At 36.3% G+C, this 22,297-nt stretch overlaps 1 pseudogene; it reads left to right on the top strand.

The window, feature by feature from the left end:
- The window catches only part of LOC114701552, a 70,968-nt pseudogene that overhangs the window by 30,765 nt on the left and 17,906 nt on the right, over positions 1-22,297 (top strand).

The raw sequence follows: 22,297 nt of genomic DNA, 5'->3' as shown, positions 1-22,297 counted from the left end.
CATTACCTCTGTGTTCTCATGTATTGAAGCTTCTGGGTTTTGCACAAGTTAGGTTTGTTTTGTTTTGTTTTGTTTTTGCCTCACAGTTTGCTGTTTGTCTCCAAGTTCTTTGAGCATCACCAGTACCACAGGAGGAGGCCTCCTTAGCAGAACTGCCTTACATCTGGATCCCCTTCTGCACCCCCCTCAGACTCTATTGGTATGATTTTGATTCCTGCTGTTTAATGACATGCTATTTGAACTGCCTTCCTGTGGATCTTTTGGGTAATTGTAAACCTTTCCAACATTGGAGTTGTTAAAATTATGGATATTTTCCCCCAATAATGTATTTATCGCAGCATTCAAGCATTTACATGCATTTGTACAGAAATGGGATAAAAAGCCTGGTATGGTGGTTACTTTTAATCTCAGCACTCGTGAGGCAGAAGCAGGCAGATCTCTGTGAGTTGAGGCTGGCCTGGTCCACACAGTAAGTTATTACCTTGAAAAAATAAAACACACACAATCAATTAGTCAATCACTGGGATTAAAAGCTGGTGTAGACTATATTTTAAGATCAACTGTGAAAAAAAAGCAACATAAAATTTTTTGTTTTTGTTTTTATTTTGTTTTTGGAGCTGAGGATCGAACTAGGCAAGCGCTCTACCACTGAGCTAAATCCCCAACCCCACAACATAAAATTTTTACACTCTTTTATTTACCATTTTATCAAGTAATGTTATGACTTCTACTTAAAAAAATTAACAGACAAAGTTGATAACAATTTTTTTAAAAGTACAAATCATAATAGAGTATTATTAAACTTTGTGATAAAATAAATATTTTATATTTATAGAATGCAAGAAAATATAATGTACTCAAGAATGTGTAATGGAGATGAGATTTGAACTTATCTTTAAAAAATTGCTAGAAGCTGAATGAACTTAGGTATCAAAGCCGTATTAGGGTCCAGAGAAGAAAGCAGGTTTCAGAGTCAGTCAGAAAGCTTTTATAAATTCAGAAGTAGCATTTGTGAGCCTGATGGGATTCACACTTCTAGAATCCCAGCACTTAGTAGGCTGAAGCAGAAAGTTGTTGAGTTTGAGCCTAACCTTTGCTACATCACAATAAAAAACTGGAAGAGAAAAAATGCCATGTGTGTGACCAAGTAGTAAAGAATCTTGACATTTAGGCTGGTTTTACTTGAGATATGATGACATGGGAGACAAAAGGTTTTCAAACAAGTTACCAATGTGATAAAATTATTTTAAAGGGAAAATTCACTTAGCAGTAAAATACAGATAGACAGAAAAAAAAATAGGGTGAAGAAGATGACCTAAGCTGAGGGAAAGCAATATGCAGAAAGGAAGGATATTCCTAAAGGACAAAAAAAAGTAGTAAGATGCTATCAGTTTAGGAGGAAAAGCAAGAATTTACTGTAAAAGTATCTCCAAGGCATTATATTCATAGTAAGAAAGAGACAATATTTTAAGTTGGCTCTTAAATATTTTTTGCATAGGTTTGTTACTCTTTTCCCATTGTAATTGAGGCAAGATTATTAATGCCGTGTCTGGAAGTATATAATTTTTGAAAAGGACATTTCCAGATAGCATTCTGGCTTAGAATGTTTCAGAAGTGTTTAGTTCATAAGTATTTGTTTTAATTTTACCTGCTTCCTCCTATTCTTCACAGTACGTTATTTCTTTGGACCTTAAAAAACTATTTCTGTATTGTGTGAGTGGTGATATGTAGGTGTTGTGTAAGTGTGAAATGCCATGGTCTTGTGTAGAAGTCAAGGGACAACTTTCTGGAGTCAGTTCTCTCCTTCCACTGTGGAACCAGAGATCAAACTGAGGTACTTAGACTAGGACAGGCATTTACACACACAGCCACCTGTCTGGCCCACACTTCTTTACAGACTTATACCAGAAGGAATGATAACAATAAGTTGATACTTTTAATAGGTCTGCAATTTTTATGAAGCCAGACTTCCTAAGGTCTCATGGGTTACAAAAAATTAACAAAATAAATTTCTATTTCCAAGAGTAGTGGCTCATTTCTATAATCTCAGTACTTGGGAGGCTGAGACAACAGGATTGCCATGAATTTGAGGTCAGCCTAGCATGAGCAAGACCTAGTCTCAAAAATAAATGGGACGATAAGTATGTAGCTCAGTCAATAGAGTGCTTGCCTAGCATGCACAAAGCCTTGAATTTTATTCTTAGCATCACATATACTAGACATGCTGGTTAATTCTAATCCCAGTACTTGGGGATAGAAAAGGGAGAATCAGAAGTTCAAGATAATTCTCAGGAAGTGTTAGGCAGCCTAAGACACATGAGACCCTATTTTAAAAAGGGAGGGAAAGAGGCAGGCTAGAAAGTTGGCTCAGCAGCTCAGCTGTGCAAGAATGAATAACAGAGTTCAGATCTTAGCACCTTCATAACAGCCCAGGCATGCTTCCATGCACACCTGTGAGACTAGCAGCAAAGGGGTAGAGACAGGAGGATTGCTGGACTAGCTGGCTTGCAATCTAGTTGAAAGGGTTCAAGTTCCAGGTCAAGGAAGAAACCCTTCTTAAATAAGGCGGAAAGTAATAGAGAAGGCCACCTGATGACCTCCTTTGGGTTCTGGCATGGGTCTATCTTTCCCTGCACCCCTCTCCACCTCCCCCCACACATTGGGGATGTGTGTGTGAGATGAGATAGCGCCTCAATAGGTAAAGTGCTTGCCATAAAAGCATGACTATGTAAATTTGACAAAGCCAAATGTGGTGATAATCCCAGCATTCTAGAGCAGGATGGGAGATAGAAGCAAGAATATCAGCAGAAGTCTACACAGCACAGCAGTAACGAGACCTTGCCTCAAAAATAGGAAGAGAACTGGCCCAAAGACATTCTTACCTCCATGTGTGCTCAGTGGGATGTGCACACCTGCAAACACACCACACAATAATAATGTTTTAAAAATAAAACAGTTTATTTTAAATAGTCAATGTATTTTTATATCACTAGGAAATGCAACCACTATGTAGTTTTGTCAGATTGTAACAGTTATCTCTGTTGGCTCTGTTATTAGTTGTATGTTTTTATAAATGATAGAATCAAATGTTGTTGTGATTTTAATTAATCCTTTGGCTATGGCAATTTCTTCCTGATATAGTCTGTAGACCGTGTGATTTGCTTTTCTAATGGTACGGTCCCAGTTCTGTGAGCAGAGTTGTAGAATATTAATGAAATGAGCTTGGCCTCTCGTAGGGTCATTATGGTAACAATACAGTTTGTCTTCCAGTACAGGAATGCTGTTCTAAAACTGAGAAACATTTGCCTCTGCCACATGTATTTTTTTTCTTGACTAGAGTGAAATGGATTCTAGTCTTGAAAAATGTGCAAACTTCTCTACAAGTTAATCTCCTAATGCTTTTATGTCAGTGTTGTAAAGAATTACTTTGTAAAGATAGAACCAGTTGTATTTTAGTCAGCGTTCTCTAGAGGGAACAGAACTTATAAATGAACTTAGAGTGTGTATGTCTACATATCTGTATCTAGATATAAATATGTTTATAGATTTTGTATATTTTAATATGAATTTATTAGAATGGCTTACAGGCTGTGGTCCAACTAGTCCAACAGTGACTGTCCACTATTGGAAGGTCAACAGTCAGTGGTTGTTCAGTCTGCATGCCTCAATTGGTCTTCACTTTGTGCCAGAGTCCTGAAGTAGTCTCTAATGCCCATGAAGAAATGTACTTGCTAATGAGAGCAAGAGCAGGCAGGCAAAGAGCAAGCAGCAGACTTCCTTCTTCCTGTGTCCTTGTATATAGACTGCCCGCAGATGGTGGGCCCAGATTCTAGCTGGATCTAGCTACGTCAAAAGATCTGGATTAAAAGGTGGATCTTCCTACCTCAAAGATCCCAGATTAGAAGTGGGGTCTTCCCACTTCAAAGGGTGTAATTAAGAAAACAATCCCACACATGTGCCCAGATGCTTGCATTTTAGTTAATTCCAGATGTAGTCAGTTGTCAGTCAAGAATAGCCATCCATGTTGATTTATGTTCTGTGTTACAATATTGCATTTGTTACTAGTCCTGACAACAGTTAAAGTGGTCCTGAAACAAGTATGGTGTATAAACAAGAAAATTTTGAAAATTAATATATTTGCCTAGTACAGAATACAAAGTAAGAGATAATTACTTCCTTTTTTGTATATCAGTGAACAGAAACAATCGCTTTGTTTGCTTCAAAAAATTTTAAATAGTTTAACCTTAAACTATTAGTAATTTGCTAGGGATGTCTTTTTGTATGCTATGAATGTGTTGTTCTGATTGGTTGATAAATAAAATGCTGATTGGCCAGTAGCCAGGCAGGAAGTATAGTACAGGCAGGATAAGCAGAGAGGAGAATGCTGGGAACAGGATAGGCTGAGTCAGGAGTCTCCGGCCAGCACAACAGCACGATGTCAAGGCAGAACTGAGAAAAGGTACCGCAAGCACATGGCTAAACATAAATAAGAACTATGGGTTTAATTTAGGTGTAAGAGCTAGTCAGTAATAAGATTGAGCTAATGGCATACAGTTCGTAAATGATATAAGCTTCTGTGTGTTTACTTGGGTCTGAGCGCGCTGTGGGACTGGCGGGTAAGAGAGCTTTGACCTGACCACCGGCAGGCTGGGGTACAAGAATCTTCTAGCTACAGTAACTTTCTAAGGAGTGTTAAATTAAAGTGCTGTTTATTTTTTAATTTTAAAAAGATTGTGGAAGGGTCAGTAAAAAGATATGCCACTGGGAGAAAGTCATCTAGAGGCTGGCCACAGTCCTCCATAGATGTTATTAATTACCTTGCTCCAAGGAAGATGCCCACAGCATGCAGTTTTCTGAAAACGATGAGAGTTGGGAAAATACTAGCTTAAATTAAAAAAAATCAAAACCAGACTAAATGAGAACATACCTGTTACCTAAACCAGACTTGTGGTGGATGGGGCCCACGCTCTTTTTGGGAAGATATTCATGAGAAGCCAAATTATTATTAGATTTTGTTGTTGTTGTTAAGCATTGAATTAAGACTTTGTGTACATATTTGAATACATTGGGAGTATGGTAATGAAATACTATTCCATAATTATCATATATTTGCCTTCAAGGCTAGACAAAGTTAACTTTGAACCAAGGCACACCCTTCACCCTCCAGATGGTATTAATATATCACATTGATTTTATGTAACAAGCCTCATCTTTACCAGATTAAAATGCAGGTTTTGTTTCTCCTTGTTTTCTGGATCACTGTCCTTTGTATACAGAGTTCTGGCTTGTTATTCGCAGTTCATATTTCTGTCATAGTCTTAACTCAGTAATTTCAGGAAAGATTTATTGCCTGGCTACCTGTTCTAGGTCACATTTTATATTGATTATACTATTCTATGGAGTTCTGGTTAATTCAGGGTTTTCTGGTTTTTAGTCCTGAGTTAGGGTTCTATTGTTCTACAGACTACAGTAGCTTATCAGTTTTGTACTTCCCAATACTTTATTAACTAGTAGCATTTAACTGTTCAAAAATTCTTAGCAAAGGCATGTTTAGCTTTATAAAGCAAGAATAGGACAGCTTTTTGACCAACCACTGAGAGTTTTCTTGATCAGCCAGAAAACCATAAAGGACACAGAAGAAACATGGTAACTTTCCCAAAATCCCATTCCATTAATCGTAATTGGGTTTATGCCTCATTCTTTTAGTGAATAATGTTTTTGCTGTTCATCTTCTAAACCACCTCATGTAGTTAGTATCTCTTAAAGTGTTTTCCTTTATCCTTATGACCCATGTGCTCCAGATTCTGATGACATGCTTTATTCAGAAGCTTTCTTTTCCCCCCACTCTTAACCTTTACTCCTCAACATTTCATTCTATTCGCTTTCTATTTACTTTTTTTTTTTTTTTAAGATTTATATATTTATTAAGGTTCTAGGCACAGTTTTCTGTCTGCATGTATGCCTGCAGGCCAAAGAGGGCATCAGATCTCATTATAGATGGTTGTGAGCAGCTATGTGGTTGCTTGGGAATCTGAAACTCATGACCTCTGAAGAACAGCCCTGTGCTTGTAACCTCTGAGCCATCCCTCCAGCCCTACTTTTTTCTTAAAATTTTTATTATATTTATATAGTATGTGTGGGTGCACATGCACATGCTCTGGAGGCACATGTGTGGAAGTCAGAAGACAGCTTTGGAGAATTAGGTCTCCTTCCAACTGTATAGTCCCAGGGATCAAACCCACATCATTAGGCTAGGAGCGAGGCGCCTTTTTATCCACTGAGTGATCTCACTGGCCTCTCCTTTTATATTTCTCACCATTCTTTTCTAATTACCCTTATTTACTATCTTTTGTTATCCTCAGCATTGTTTTTCTCTAGTCTAATAACACTTAAATAAGCCGGTTAGTTTTTATAATATGGGGTAAAATGATGACCAGTTGAATTTAGTCAGAGCCTCACTTGTATCCTCTCCCAAAGTAGTAATAACTTCCCTACTCCTGAGGATCTTTTTCTGAGGGGTCTAGAGTCTTTATAATATATATATACTCTAGTTTTTGAAATTTTTAGTGTGCTTCATGCCAGGCTCTTTTAGGCCAGCCATCATGGATTCTATTATCTATGGGGAAAAATTATCACGGTACTCTGTAACCTAATATAGAGTATTTTAATCAAAATAATTTTAGGACTGGAAGACTGCTCGGTAGCCGAAGTGCTTGCCATGCAACTTTGAGGAACTTGAGTTTGGATCCCACTTGCCACTTAGAGAGCTTGGCTGCGCTGTCTGAACCCGTGACCCAGTGCTGGGAAGACAGAGACAAGAAGATTTTTTGGAGTTTTGCTGGCCAGCCAGTCGAACCAATTGTAAACTCTGGGTTCAATGAAAAGACCGCTTGCTCAAAAAATTAGGTGGAAAAGAAGATGCCTGACACCAGTCTCTGACTTCCCTGTGGCACTTCCAACCACACATCCCAAATCTTTTATTTTTAAATTTATTTGCTTATCAGTGTTTTAATATTATATGATCTTTATTTGTCTCTGGTGTTAAATGATGAGACATGAAAAAACATTTGAATATGAAAGATAATTGGTACATACCATATTATCTTCTGAAATTTTGAAAATGAATCTTTTGATATTGTACAAATTTTAATTAAAACACGCGGCATTAAACAGCAGTTATATCTTTTGGGGTCAGGAAATATATAGGTATATTCGTCAAAACTATTTTGTAACTTCTAAGTACTTCCTTAAATTTTCATTTGAGTAACTTCAGATTATGAGAAATAGTATATAAGAAACATAGCATATTTTATTCAAGCTAGTCTCTACCTGGAGCATTTCTATATATTTTCTATATATTATTTCTATATATGATTTTAAAGGACAAGAGCTGCTTCTGCTGATTAACCACAGGTAATTTCTAGCTGTTCATAGATTCCTCTGGAGTTTTCTGGATCAGAATCATTGTTCTTATATCACTGATAGTCCTGGAAGGTCTGCTTTTGAGCAAAGCTTTGGCAGTATTAGTTGTAGTTATGTTTTTTTAAACTAATGCTTGTTTTAAAGCCATTACTATTGGAATTTTGGTTCTTTAGAGATTATCATATTAAATACAAAAATCTAATAACTTTCATTTTAAGTATTATTATCTATACAATTGCTCCAAATCTTTATTTTCCGGTGACTGATTTTTCCAGGCCCCAAATCCTCACCAGTCCATCTCCTTCAAAATCCATTCAATTCCACAGCCCTTCCGCCAGCAGATGAAGATCATCGGAATCAGTTTGGGCAGCCGAGAGACCGGTCCTCCTCAGCTCCCAATGTCATATAAACACAATCGAACCTGTCAATATTGATGTAAGTACTAGCACTGCTAGAACTAAACAACTCAGGTGTGCTTTTTGTTTTTCTATTTTTAATACAGATTGGAAGTAAATGCCACCTTTCATTTGTCATTTAAATGCTAGGTTTATATGAATTACAGATCCAGAAACCCTATCATCTTCTAGGACGATATTAACAAGTTACAGTTATTCTCAATTTTTTTCTGATACTATCTCTGAAAAAATTTTAAGTTAAAATGATTTGAATATGAGAATTAATAAAAGCCCTTCAGTGAATTTATGAAGTCCTCTCTAAGATTTTTTGTGTAATTATTATTACTGTGTTATAAAAATGACATTAAGAATTTATATTTTTCTGTCATGAGTTTGGCATTATAACAAACAAAAGCAATTCTTCATTCATATTTTAGATCATATAGTTAAAACTATAACTTAAATTTTATTAACTGAAAGAAATACTTTATTATAAATTTTAATTTAATTATCAAGATAAATCACAAGTAAAGGATTCTAAAATCAGACTTTCTTCCTACTTTTTATTGTGTTTTTTTCCCCATATTTGGGCAGAGTAAATTCATTTAAGTGGCTTTTTCCTAGTGCCATTTTTTAACTGAGGCCATCCTGTCTCTATGTAAACCTAAATACACAGAAGTGAGAAGTAGAAGAGGAGATAGGGAATAAGGAGCTTGAGAAATAAGGAGTCAAAGTGTATTTGTAGGTTAGGCGTGTTCTCGGTGGTGTTCAATAATCTTCATATGTATTTGGAATTTTTTTGTTTTAACGGCTTTTCTTTTTTTTTTTTTTTTTTTTTTTTTTTGTTTGTTTGTTTGTTTGTGATTATCCTCCTGGTTTCTTGGCCTTGTCTATTTGAAGAATTGCTTTATGTCTTCTTCTTTCATCCTTTTCGTAACTGCCATAACAGAACACATTTTCCTCTTTATGTATGTCTCAGACTGTTCTGACTTATGATACCACCAATTTGACTGCACCATCCTCCATTTGAAGAGTTACTACATTTGTTCCTACCATTAATTCTTCTTCATTCATTTCCATCCTGGTGCTCTCACCAGAATGGCTTTTAATGACACTTTTGTCATCCGTTTCCTTGTTTAAAAGCTTTCAGTAACTTAAAATTTTTATTTAAGCTCAGTCACTTATTATCTGAGGGAAAAAAAGACTTACCTTTGACTCTGGGCTCAGCAAGTAGGGATTTAGGGTGAATTAACCACCATCTTTGCCCTCTATGATGTCACAGTTTAGTGCATGAATCAGACATGCAAGTAATCACAAAAATATATAACCTTAGTTCACAGAAAGGCTTTGATGAGCTCTACCTGGTTAGATGTAAGAATATTTAGCTGTGAAGGGACGACCTTGAAGCTATACTATAGAAGGTAAATGCTAGGGATTTATTAAGGTCACTATATAGGGAATTATTTTCTTAAAGGTATTTGTTAAGGAAACAGTATATACAAGGTTGTAGAGTTGCCTTTACATGGAAGGAATTAATAGTTGATATCATAGGAGTCCAGGGTTCAGGAAAGGGCTGACAAATGGTGGAGGGTCAGTAGGAAATGTCAACACTGACTGATTTCATACATGACTCTAAAGGAATGGTAGGAGTTCTGAAACACATTGGGAGGGGGACTACAATTCATTCTGTAGCCCAAAGTGGTCTTGAACTTGCTTCCTGCCTCATGTCTTGAATATTAGGTTTGGGAGTAGAGACTGGTGGTAGGGTTCTTAGAAGTCATGGAAATGGCTGAGTACTTACGATGTGTCAAGTACTAGGCCAAGTGTTTTAAATAAGCCTTCTTGGTCAAGGCTCATGAGAAATAATTATCTTTATTTCATCTTGAAGGATATTCAGTTTATAAGAGTCTAAGAAATCAACCCATGATCACATAGCTAATAAATGACTGAAATGGACTTGAGTCGTTTAAACCTGACTTTCTTTTCTTATACTTATCCACTATATATCAGTAAAGAAAAGAGGCAGAAGACAACAGTTGACTTTCTAGTATATAGATACTTGGCTATAAACCAGGACAGGGTTTATAGAAACCTATAGAAAAATTACAGTTTTGTATTTTACCTAGAGTGACTTTAGGATATCTGTGGGAATATTATGACCTCAAATGGAGATATAACTTGACAGTGTGTCTGTGTTAATCAGAGCCGTAAGTATAAATTACATTACTCAAAGAGTATATAAAATTGGGAAGAGTAGAAAACACAAACCTGAAGATTAAAAAAAGAAAGAAAGAAAGAAAACATAGCCTGGTGAATCTTAACATTGTAGCAGAGACCATTTCTCAGTTACCTTTGTGAGCTCTTTGCAAGTGTACTACAAAGACCAAGCAAATGCACTTCAAAAATGCTGATGGAAGCAGTTAAGAGCGCTCACTGGCTGCTTCTCCAGGGGTCCTGAGATCAACTCCCAGCAACCACATGGTGGCTCACAACCATCTCTAGTGAGATCTGATACCCTCTTCTGGCATAAAGTGTACACCCATACATAAAATAAATAAATCTTTAAAAAAAAAAAAAAAAAAAACCCTGCTGATAGAGAGGATACCTCTCACTATTAAGATTCAAATAAGATAAGGACTAAAATGAGTTTTGTTTTTAACAGTTAAATACCATGGGTGTAGGGGACTGACAAGATGTTTCAGCTCATAAAAGTACCCGCTACATACAAACTGGGTGGTGATGGCGCATGCCTTTCATCCTAGCACTCAGATGGATTTCTGTGAGTTAAAGGCCAACCTGATCTACAGAGCTAGTTCCAGGACAGCCAAGGCTATACAAAGAAATCCTGTCTTAAAAGAAAAAAAGAAGAAGGAAGAGGAGGAGGAGGAGGAGGAGGAGGAGGAGGAGGAGGAGGAAGAGGAAGAAGAAGAAGAAGAAAGACCTTTTACAAAAGCTTTGACAACAGATACCGAGAACCCATAGTAGAGGGAGAGAACTAACTCCAGAAAGTTGGCTTCTGACTTCCACACAAACTCTGGCGCGCGTGTGTGTGTGCGCACACGCACACACACACACACACACACAAATTTTAAAAATTAATTGGTGCTGTGGCACACAGCTCAATGATAGAGCATTTGCCTAACATGTATGCCTTGGACTCAGTCCCCAGCACCATTAATTTTTAAGTCCTTGGGCCCAGGTGTCATGGTGCTCACCTTAATCCCAGTACTCAGGAGGCAGAGCAGGCAGATTTTGTGAGTTCATGGCCAGCCTGGTCTACAATAGCAAGATCTAGGCCAGTGAGAGATCATAACTCAAACAAATCAGCAACTAAATAGAAATTTTTGAGTTGTTTTGATTTCAAAGGCAAATAGAATAGAAGGCAGCAGGAGAGGAAATGATTGTCAGTTTTGAGAAACTTGGCTATATAGGAATGACAAAAGAACTTGAGTAACAGTTGTTTTTAAACTAAGATTCCAGCATATCTTATAACTGGAGAGAAAGAAGCTAGTGAAAAGAGGTTGAGGTAGTAAGTAGAGAATATTTGATAAAATTCTTAGAACTTGAAAATGATGTCTTGCAGGAGCTATGATAAGTTAAAGGTAGATGTATCTCTTTACACACTGCATGAAATGGGATAAATTTCTTAACCCTGGGACTGGTATTAATTTGATTTTTTTTCCTTGTTTTGCTTCATTTTGTTTGAGATATATTCTTGGCTAGCCTGGAACTTCTGTGTAAATTAGTCTGGTCTCAAAATCAAAGTTCAGTCTACCTCTGCCTCCTGAGTGCCAGAATTAAAGGCATGCAGGACCATGTTCAGCACTTGAAATGTTGGGGTTTAGAGGGGGAGCAGTTTGTGGTACATGTCTTAGTCAGAGACACATGACCAAAGCAACTCTTACAAAAGAAGGCATTTGGGGGTTGGGAGAGGCTCACTTACAGTTTCAGAGGTTTAGTTCATTATCATCATTTGTGGGGAGCATGGTATTAGCATGCAGGCAGGTTCTGGAGCAGTAGTTGAGAGTTTTACATGTAATCTGCAGGCAGAGAGAAATAGACAGACGGACAGACAGACTGGGTCTGGCATTAGCTTTTGAAACCTCAAGGCCATACCTACTCCAGCCTAATCCTTTCAAACAATTACAATCCCTGGTGACGTAAGCATTCAAACCTATGAGCCTGTGGGGACCATTCTTGTTCAAACAACCACAGTACATAAAAAAGTATTTAAAAAGTCAGTTGTGCATTGTGGTACACACTACTTGGCACTGGGAGGTAAAGGCAAGAGAATCAGGAGTTGGAGGCCAGAGCAGCCTGGGCTGTATCATACCCTAGAGAGGAAAGGGAGAGAGAGATTGATTGACATAGCTGATGCTACTTTGCAGATGTTCACGGATAACAAAGGTACGGCCAGACGTTCTTGGGTGGTTTGTTTCTTCTGGGATGCTGATCAGGAATGTGAGACAAGTGACTAGAAGAAATGAGGAGAACAGTTAAAATAGTAGTTATAGAGTACGAGAATATCCTGGTTAACTTAGATCAAGTAGATGGATCAACAAGGAGCTTTTAAGAAAACATGTGAGATTGAAAAGTATGAGCTTAGGTGGGGAATGGTGGTTGTTTCTAAGAGTGGAGAAAGCCACCTTCTCCCATAGCTATAGGGAGTTTCAGGGCTAGTGTAGGTAAACAGGAAAGAGGTAATAACCTTTCACCAGTTGGGTCATTCTGTCTAGAAAGCCCTTTGCTTTTCTACATGCCAGTCTATTCCTCACCGCTCCAACTCAGATTTCTTTGGCTGCTTCACCAAAGCCAATTCCTAGTGTCATTTCTTTTGCCAGTTCTCATGGATCTGGAGACTGTCAAATCATCTTAGTCTCAATATGTCTTTATACAAGTCTTTAGTTTTGTATATCACTAAAAGCCTTGTCAACACCACCATGTAATTGGTAGTAAATTATCAGTTAACTAGTCTACCTCTCCTTGCTTCTTAAGCTGTTATTTATTTTCCATGTGTCTACATCTCACAGTGTGTTTGTAAGCTCTCAAAACCACTAAAAGGTAGTCAAACCACCAAGATTTTTATATATTAGTAGCCAGACAATCTCAACAACTAGGTCATTGTTGGAAATTGTGAGTATTTATTGATTATTCTGTAGACAGTGTTGAAGGTTTTATATAGTACACTGAACATGATAGAAATAGACCAGTAAAGAATTTACTCTTCATTTTACTCAGTAAGCCTATTTGCAACTGGTGCCTATTTGCAACTGACCTTTTTAGAGACATTTGGGGCCATTCAGTCTCTCACACTTAAGTTAAACTTGAGTAAACTAATCCAAGTTCTTAGGACTAGAATCCAAATTTCATTACTTCTGGAATTTCCCCTGCTACCAACATTGTTGTAAGAGCTGTATTTTAAATAATAGAGACCAATTTAAACAAAATCCTTATTTGAGCTGTTTTTAACTCTCCCTCCTTTTTAATGTTGTACATACACATTTTTCTGATAGTATTCAGTGTACTTTTGATTTTGTATTTTTTTATTATATGTAAACATGTTTCATGTTTTAAGTTTCATAATTGTTTTTGGTAACTGCGTACTACTCATTAAATTGATACACCATAACCATAATATGTCAAAATGCCTATCATAGGAAAATAATTATTTCTGATTTATGGTGTGATGGATAATGCTGCACTAAACATCTTTGTGCATATCATTTTTTCTTCTGAATTATTTCCTTAGGAAAAATTCCCAGAAGTGGAATTACAGGATCAAAGGGTATGAACATTTTTATGGCTCTTAATATGTGCCAGTAGAATTTTCTTTAAGGATTGATGAAGCCACTGAGTGGCCTGAAAGGGATTTCAGCATTTGATCGGGACTAATAATCCTTTCACGTAGGCTAGGTTGGCAAGTGCTTCAGGCTTGAGTGTTTATCATGTACACTAGCTAACTTCATAGCCTTTGTTTGATGAGATAATTATAAGACAGGTAGTGTTTTGAATTAACCCTTCTGCTAATGCATAGTGGAAAATTCATTTGTTGTTATTACTTTTTTACTGTGTGCTTTGAATAAATGTATTTTACTATTTGTTTGTAGGATTTGATTAGAGACCAAGGGTTTCGTAGTGATGGAGGTAAGTAATGATTTTAGTTTTTTGTGTGTGTGGTTTTTTTTTTTAAAGGCAAAAATGCAATTGCTTTGCTGCTTGTCTCCTTTATAGTTGCTTTTTTCATGAAACAGACACAGAGAAAAATGTGTAGAGAAAACCAAATCAGTTTTTGTTTTGTTTTTTTATAGTAGTTATCATTTATTGCTAGCAGAATTTAAAATTAGCCATAACACGTAGAGAAAATGAGAAGACATAAAAGAAAGTCTTAAATGTACCATCCATGATTTTAAAATACACTACCAAGGAGAGATCCTTAATTATTTTATCCACTTTTTAATTTCTCCTGCCTTCAAGTCTGGAGTCCTAAATTTCTTTTGGCTTCCACCAAATACTTAGAGACGCTTAGAATCAGATTAAATCACTCTTTGGGGTTGCCTGCCACATCTCAGTTTGTCAGACTTCATCAAGCATTTCTCATAAACTTTCCAGATCTATTTGAAATGTACATTTATTTCATGGAATGACCCATAATGGAAAAATTCAGTTATTCTCTTATTGGTATAGTAAATAAAGTATACACATGAGAAATTACATTAAGAGATTTCTTATAGAATTTCCATCTAGCCTCCCCTTCAGCAGAGATAAGATTATTTAAGAAAGTGTTTTTTGAGCCAAGTGTGATAGCATATGCCTGTGATCCTAGCTGAGGCAGGAGAAACATGAGTTTGAGGATAGCCTAAGTCTACATAGCAAGACTCTCAAAAAAACAAAACAAGAAAACTCTATAATAATGTACCCCATATATTTTCTAAGAGGTGGCATTTGAGACTGTCTTGAAGTTTTCTTGCAAGAGGTCTTCTGTATTAACCTTCTCAGCTGCCTTCTGTCTTACAAGGAAGACCATATTAGCTGCACACCATGCTGGGTTCTTCACTGTGACCTTCTGTATCTTCAAAATAGGTCCAAACCCAGACTCAGTATTTTATACTGAGTGAAGACTGTATACGCCTTGTATTCTTATGGTTCTGGACTTCTGTGAGGGTACCAAATAGCAAGCATGAATATGTACTTAGTATGAACTGTATCACATAGTTATTCGAGAGTTTTTGTTGTTTGTTATTCCATGAGCCTGCCAATGAATGTTGCTGCCAGTTTGACTTTCATGTCTTAATAGCTGTGGCTGCTGATAATTTTACCCAATACATCCAGCATTTAAATGTTCCATCATGTTAGCATCACAGTTAACTTAGTAGTAAACAGCCTGCTTAGTACCTAAAATCAAGTGGCATTTCTTATCTTTGTTATAAGTCACTTTTAAAAAATTCATTGGAGTTTTTATGAAAATATATGCAGATTTTTAAAAACCGTCCAGAATTATTTTGTAAAGCAGGCTTCAGTTCATCTAATTTATTCCCCATGACTTCTTTCATTTCTTCTGTGTGTCTGTCTTCCTGTGTTTGCCTGCCCCTCTCTTTCTCTTCTAACAGCCCCCTTGAACCAGCTGATGCGCTGTCTTCGGAAATACCAATCCCGGACTCCCAGCCCCCTCCTACATTCTGTCCCCAGTGAAATAGTGTTTGATTTTGAGCCTGGCCCAGTGTTCAGAGGTAGTTGGGCTCTTCTTTCTTGTTTTTACCCAAGCGAACTAAATATAAACTACAGATTCTGTTTGTGCCTCACCCTCACAGCGTGTGTTTGTAAGTGTGAGAGTTTTAAGTACTAAATTTCTGCTTGGCCTGGCTGGAATGCTCTGAATGTGCTTTTCACACATCCTCACTACTGCAAGCTTTCTGTATGCTGTCCATTATAAAGTTTTAAAAGCAAGAAAATTCTGAGTTGGGATTTCCATCTTGTTTATTGTTGTCTTATTTCTGTTTAGTCTTGATAACTTCTTAAATTCTGGGGACTTGGGCAGGATTCCTTTTACTTTAGTTCATTAGATGATGACTTTGATTAAGGTTTTTTTTTTGCTGGGCACATTGGCTCATATCTGTAACCTTAGCACTTGAGAAGCAGAGGCAGGAGGAGAGTCACTGAAGGTTTGAGGCCAAAGAGATTTTTATGAGACTTTGGACAGTTTTTTGAGATTTTGTCATAGAAGTAATTTTTTGTTCTTTATTTTTTCCTTTATATGCAATATATGTATATTGATTAATCCATAAACATTAATTCAGAAAAAATTGAATCTATATATGTTAAATTACGCCCTCATGTGAGGGAAGTTAGTAATATAATTGTAGTCTCCTATTTTGCCTGTCATATTTATTTATTGTTAAATTAACTTTTAAATTTTAAGATAAAATTTGGGTATCTTAAATATTTTTTACAATTAAATTTACTGTCTTGATATCCTTAGTGACCTATAATTAATATAATGATGGTGCTTTAGAGTTTTCCATCAACTTAGCTGTTCCACAGTGTAGTGGAAGTCATTCAGTACTCAGTGATGTAGTTAAACTAAGTAATACAATAAATAAGAATTGTGCATGAGGCAAGTTGTTACTGCTGTATAATGTTGGAAGTTATCAGTGGTTTGTATAAAATGTATTGTGCTCTAGTTAAAAGAAATTCCAAAGAAATACCATTTTCTTTTAGAAAATTGCATATGCAATCATAGAACTTTCATATGGTGCTATAATATTATATAATGACTATAAAACATCTGTCCAGATTTAGCATTTAAATACTGTCATTGGCATCCTTGCTGTTTAAAAGAACCTGACTCCTTTTTACCCTTGAGAGTAGTATATTTTATAATTTTTTGGAGTATGGAAGTTCTACCTGGAAATCTCAGGCCTGTTCACCATACATGTACTCTGTGGAGTCATTGCTCTAAACTCTTCTGTCCCATGTACCATATGTGCTTCTGCTGACTGAGCCTACTTACATAGCTCACTTGCCTTATAAAATATTGCTGTATATTTGAAATACAACTGGGATTCTGTAGCACTTATTTGCTCATTTTAATAATACTAAGTTTTTCAGAAAGTCTTGAAAGCCTATTTAGCAGGGCTGGAGAGATGATGGGTCAGCAGTTAAGAACACTAGCTGCTCTTCAGGAGACCAGGGTTCAGTTCCCAGCACCCACAATGGCAGCTCACCACTGTCTTTAGCTCCAGCTCTAGGAGTTCCAAAATCTTCACGTAGATACACATGCAGGTAAAAGACCATTGCCCATAAAATAAACATAAATAAAAAATAAAAGAAAAAGAAAGAAAACCAGGTCCTGGAGAGATGGTTCAGAGGTCAAGAGCACTGACTGTTCTTCCAGAGGACTCAGGTTCAATTCCCAGCAACCACATAGCAGCTCCCAACCAAAAGGGATCTAATGCTGTCTTCTGTCATCCACAAGCACCAAGCAGACAAATGGTACACAGACAGTCAAAGCTCCTATAAACAAACAAAACAAAATAAAACAAACAAACAAAAAAAACCAATAAAATACTAATTAAGAAAAAGAAAAGAAAGAAAGCCTGCTTAGCTTTGTTTATATTACTTTGCAATAAAGGTAACGATCTATATTTAATAGAAAAAATTCCAGGGACCACTGACACTGCCCACCATCTCTTAAACAATAGAGCTACAGTTTGAGATCATATATAAATTTAGGACTAATATGAAAGAAATATTTTAACAGTAAGGCCATTAAAATGTTTCCGTTTTGATGTTTACTTTTTTTTTTTTAATATTGAGGCTATTGAAATATTACAAAATGGGGGCTGGAGAGATGGCTCAGCCGTTAAAGGCTAGGCTCACAACCAAAAATATAAGAGTTCGGTTCCCAGCACCCACGGCTGTCTCTCCAGCCAATTTAAAAAAAAAAAAAAAAAAAAAAAAAAAAAAAAAAAAAAAAGAAATATTACAAAATGGTTTGTTTTTTAGAGTTCTGCAGTGATTCTGTTATTGGAGTTTTGGTTTGGTTTTGTCTTTTGAGATAGGGTCTATGTATTATGTGGCTCTGCCTGTCCTAGATTCACTCTGTAGACCAGGCTGACCTCGAACTCACAGAGATCCACCTCCCCCCTCTGCCTCCCAAGTGCTAGGATTAAAGGTGTGTGGTACAATGCCTGTGCATTGGTTGTGATGTTTTAATTTTTTATCAAAGGAAGTGGAAGTTGGTAGTAAATTTTAGAAAGTGTGCCTTGGTGTAGAGATTGTGTTTTTCTAGATTTGTTTACTAGTATCAATCTTAACAGTCATTAAATTGGCCAGAAAACCAAAAGAAATTCAGTACTAATCGCAAATAATGCCTCTTTTGGCCTACCCTTTGTAAAAGGCCAATATTTAGACACTGCACTGCATTTTAAAGTCTAGATCTCCCCACTTTGTGGCCTTGTTAAGTGAACATGCTTGCTCCTCCTTAATGCTTCCTCCTCCTTAATGAGGATAATTTCCCCTTCCTCTAATTTAGGGTCAACTACAGGTTTGTCCGCCACCCCACCTGCCTCATTACCTGGCTCACTCACTAATGTGAAAGCCTTACAAAAATCTCCAGGACCTCAGCGGGAAAGGAAATCATCATCATCCTCAGAAGACAGAAATCGAATGGTAAGGCTAGTGTGATGTGTTTTTTCTTATAATCATAGCCAAATATAATATTTTTCTTTGTTTTTTTGTTCTGTTTTGTTTTTTGAGACAGGGTTAAAGGCATGTACGACCACTGCCTGGCCTGCCAAATATAATTTTACCATTTAGATATAAGAGGACTGTGTGATACAAAGTTCTTGTCAAAGTACATTTGAGTTGATGTTTTTTTTGTGTAAAGTATATTCACACAAAACTGATTTTTTGCTTCCATTTCTAATCAATTTTTTGTTTTGTGTTTTGAGACAGGGTTTCTCTGTGTAGCTTTGTGCCTTTCCTGGAACTCACTCTGTAGTCCAGGCTGGCCTCGAACTCAGAGATCCGCCTGGCTCTGCCTCCTGAGTGCTGGGATTAAAGGCATGTGCCACTACTGTCTGGCCTAATCAAATTTTTAAGAGGTCATTTTGAAAGGAAAATAATGTTCTGTTTCTAAAATAAGGAGAACGGGTATAAACAAGTATTCAGAAAGCATGAATAAGCATATGTGTTCTAAAAGCTGGTTCAGAATTCAATATCTACCAAATGACATTCTTCCATATTTAAAAATTAATTTTCTGCTACTTTTACCTTACCAAAGCAATTGGTATGTTAATTTTTTTTCTTTTTTGATGACCAAATCAGTTAAAATATGTAAGGAAATCTAGTACCAACAGTTACCATAACATATTAAGTTAAATTTTTAGGGATTTGAAGCCAAAACTAGCCACAAATATATAGTTGCTATCTAGCCTCTGTAGTCCTCCAAATAGTTAAAAAGCCATTTTATTTTGATTTTAATAATATCTATTTAATAATAACAATTACTACACATAATAAATTATTATTTTAATTTTTTAATTAGTATTTTATTATTTTGTGTATATGGGTGTTTAAATGTATGTATAAGGACAACATGTACATGCCCAGTGCTGAAGGAAGCCAGAAGAGTGCAGTGGATCCTCTAGGATTAGAGTTATGGATGATTGTGAGCTGCCATGTGGGTGCTAGGACTTGAACCCAGGTCCTCTAGAAGAATAGCTACTGTTCCTAATTTGTGAAATATCTTTCCAGCCACAGTTATTTCTGCTTTTAAGTAATTTTCCATTCTAATATTGACTCATCTTAAATTAGTTTTGTATTTTGAGTCACGATTGTAACTATTGCTTCCTCAACATGGTGGTGTTCTATTGTTTTCTTTCTTCTTTTCTTAGAAAGACCTTGCTCTCTTCCTAACTTCCTGTCAGGCAGCAATATATTTAGCATGAAATATGGTTTTTCTCTTTTGTTTGACTTGACTTGACTTTTGCACTGTATTTTTTTTTGAGAAAACACTTGGTAGACGAGATTCAAGTGATGATTGGGAGATTCCTGATGGACAGATTACAGTGGGACAAAGAATTGGATCTGGATCATTTGGAACTGTCTACAAGGGAAAGTGGCATGGTATGTATGTAATATGGTTGCATTGGCACAAGTAAGATACGTTTAAAAACTTTGGTTTTAAAAATTCAAGCCAAAGCTGGGTGTGATGGCACAAACCAGCCTGGTCTACAGAGCTAGTTCTAGGACAGCCAGGACTACACAGAGAAACCTGTCTGTGGGGTAGAGGGATGACAAGCCAGGCATTATGACACACACCTATATCCTAGCACTTAGGATGTAGAAGCATGAGCATTAGGAGTTCAAGGTCATCCTTAGCTATGGAGAAAGTTCAAGACCAACTTGAGTACTACAAGAGACTGTCTCAAAGACAAATATGAAGTCAAAATATTCACTTGTTTGCATCATTAAACTGTTCGATCAAATGCAGTAGTCCTCCAAAGGTTTCTAACAAAAATAATGGAACATAAAAACTGGCTTCACAGTAGCCAAGGTTGCTGTCAGTACTTTACAGTAGAGACTTGTAAAGATGAAGCTCATTAAGCTATCTAGTCCAAAAGGAAGTTCGTTTTCCTTTTAGAAGTATTCCTTTTTGATAATTTTATGGATATTATAAGTCACAAGTAAGCATAAAAAAATGTTCAGCCTCGGAGTTGGGAATTTAACTCAATTTAAGGCTCTGGGTTTGGTCCTGGAGAGGAGGGGTACAAAATGACAAAACATGTTCATCCTCACTAGTTTTCTAAGATTTACAAATTCAAAAGATAGAAACCACAACTCTCCTTCCAAATGAACAAAAAAAAAAAAATTAATTGATTACATGTAGATTGCAATTATAATCCTGCTTATTTCCCTCTTGCTAATGTGGAAATATGAAAATTTGGAAGACTGTACATTGAGCCTAAGCAAGTAATTGGACAGCAATGAACAGGTTGATACCTGGGAATGTATACTTCCCAGAGGTATGATAATAATGGAAAATTAAAGTAGACTTGAACACTCACTAGTAGAAGGTTTTGATTAACACATCGATATACCCATATATAGTTATATAAGAGTCAAAATTACATAATAGAACTACAGTGATATGGAAAGGTATCTAATATGTTAAGTTGTTTGAAGCAGCATATGTAATACCTTCATGTTAAAGATCTATATAAGGGCTGGAGAGTTGGCTCAGAGGTTAAGAGCACTGGCTGTTTTTGCAGAGGTCCTGAGTTTAATTCCCAGCAACTACATGATGGCTTACAACCATCTGTAATGTGTCCAAGTGCCCTCTTCTGGCCTGTAGTAAAGACATACATGCAGGCACAACACTGTATACATAATAAATAAATCTTTTTTTAAGATCTATAAAAAATATTAACAGTATAAAAATGCTATGTAAATTATCTCATAAGGTTAAGTAGCCTGTTCTTCTATGAATAATAAGAGAAACAGTTTCTTGTGAATCTTAACATGCCTTTTAGCTGTCGCAATGATGGATTTTATTTTCCTTAAGTCTAGACACGCCATGTAGAGTCATGTTATTTAAAAGGTGTACTGCACTGCTGTTTACATGGACATTTTGTGTGGGTGCTTTGAAGTGCCTTGCATCAGGGATTAGGATCAATTGAATTATTTTTTCATGGGGTTATGTAAAGCATGTAACTAGATACTGCTTTGGTATATAACTGTTGTAGCTTTACCATAGATTTACTTGAGTAGAGAAATACCTTTAAATTATGACACTCTGGAGAATGGGTGTGAGGATCTTCCGATACAGCCCAGTGCTTTTCATTGAACATGGCAAATGAGTAGTAAATGTTGATGTATCCTGCACATGACAGGATGGGGTTTTCTTCATTATAATATTGAGATTTTAAATTCTTATGAAAGTCTTGATAATTTTTATAATAAACATTAAGAATGGCTATGCTTAAGGAACAGGCTTTTCTGTAGAAAGACTTAATGGTATTCTTCATTGCTTTAAACCTGAGGACCGTTTACTTTATATTATATTTAACTTGTAGAGTAATACATGAGGAAAATCACAAAAACTTGAATATTTTATTTTAAAAAGATCTATATAAAAATATTAACATAAAAATGCTATGTGAATTCTCTCATAAGGTTATCATTTCATATGCATTCATTAGGTATTTATACTACATACACAGATAAACTTAGGATATATACATACATATATATACATACATGACAAGGGTTATTTCTGAGTGCCATAATTTTTTTTTAAGATTTATTTATTTATTATATATACAGCATGTATGACCAGAAGAGGGCACCAGACCTTATTACAGATAGTTGTGAGCCACCATGTGGTTGCTGGGAATTGAACTCAGGACCTCTGGAAGAGCAGTCGGTGCTCTTAACCTCTAAGCCATTTCTCCAGCCCCTGAGTGCCATAATTATGAGGA

The sequence above is a fragment of the Peromyscus leucopus genome, unplaced genomic scaffold (genome assembly GCF_004664715.2).
Source record: "Peromyscus leucopus breed LL Stock unplaced genomic scaffold, UCI_PerLeu_2.1 scaffold_529, whole genome shotgun sequence".
In the NCBI taxonomy this organism is placed as follows: domain Eukaryota; kingdom Metazoa; phylum Chordata; class Mammalia; order Rodentia; family Cricetidae; genus Peromyscus; species Peromyscus leucopus.
The sequence above is the reverse complement of the archived record's forward strand: the minus strand, read 5'-3'. Positions and strand labels throughout refer to the sequence as shown.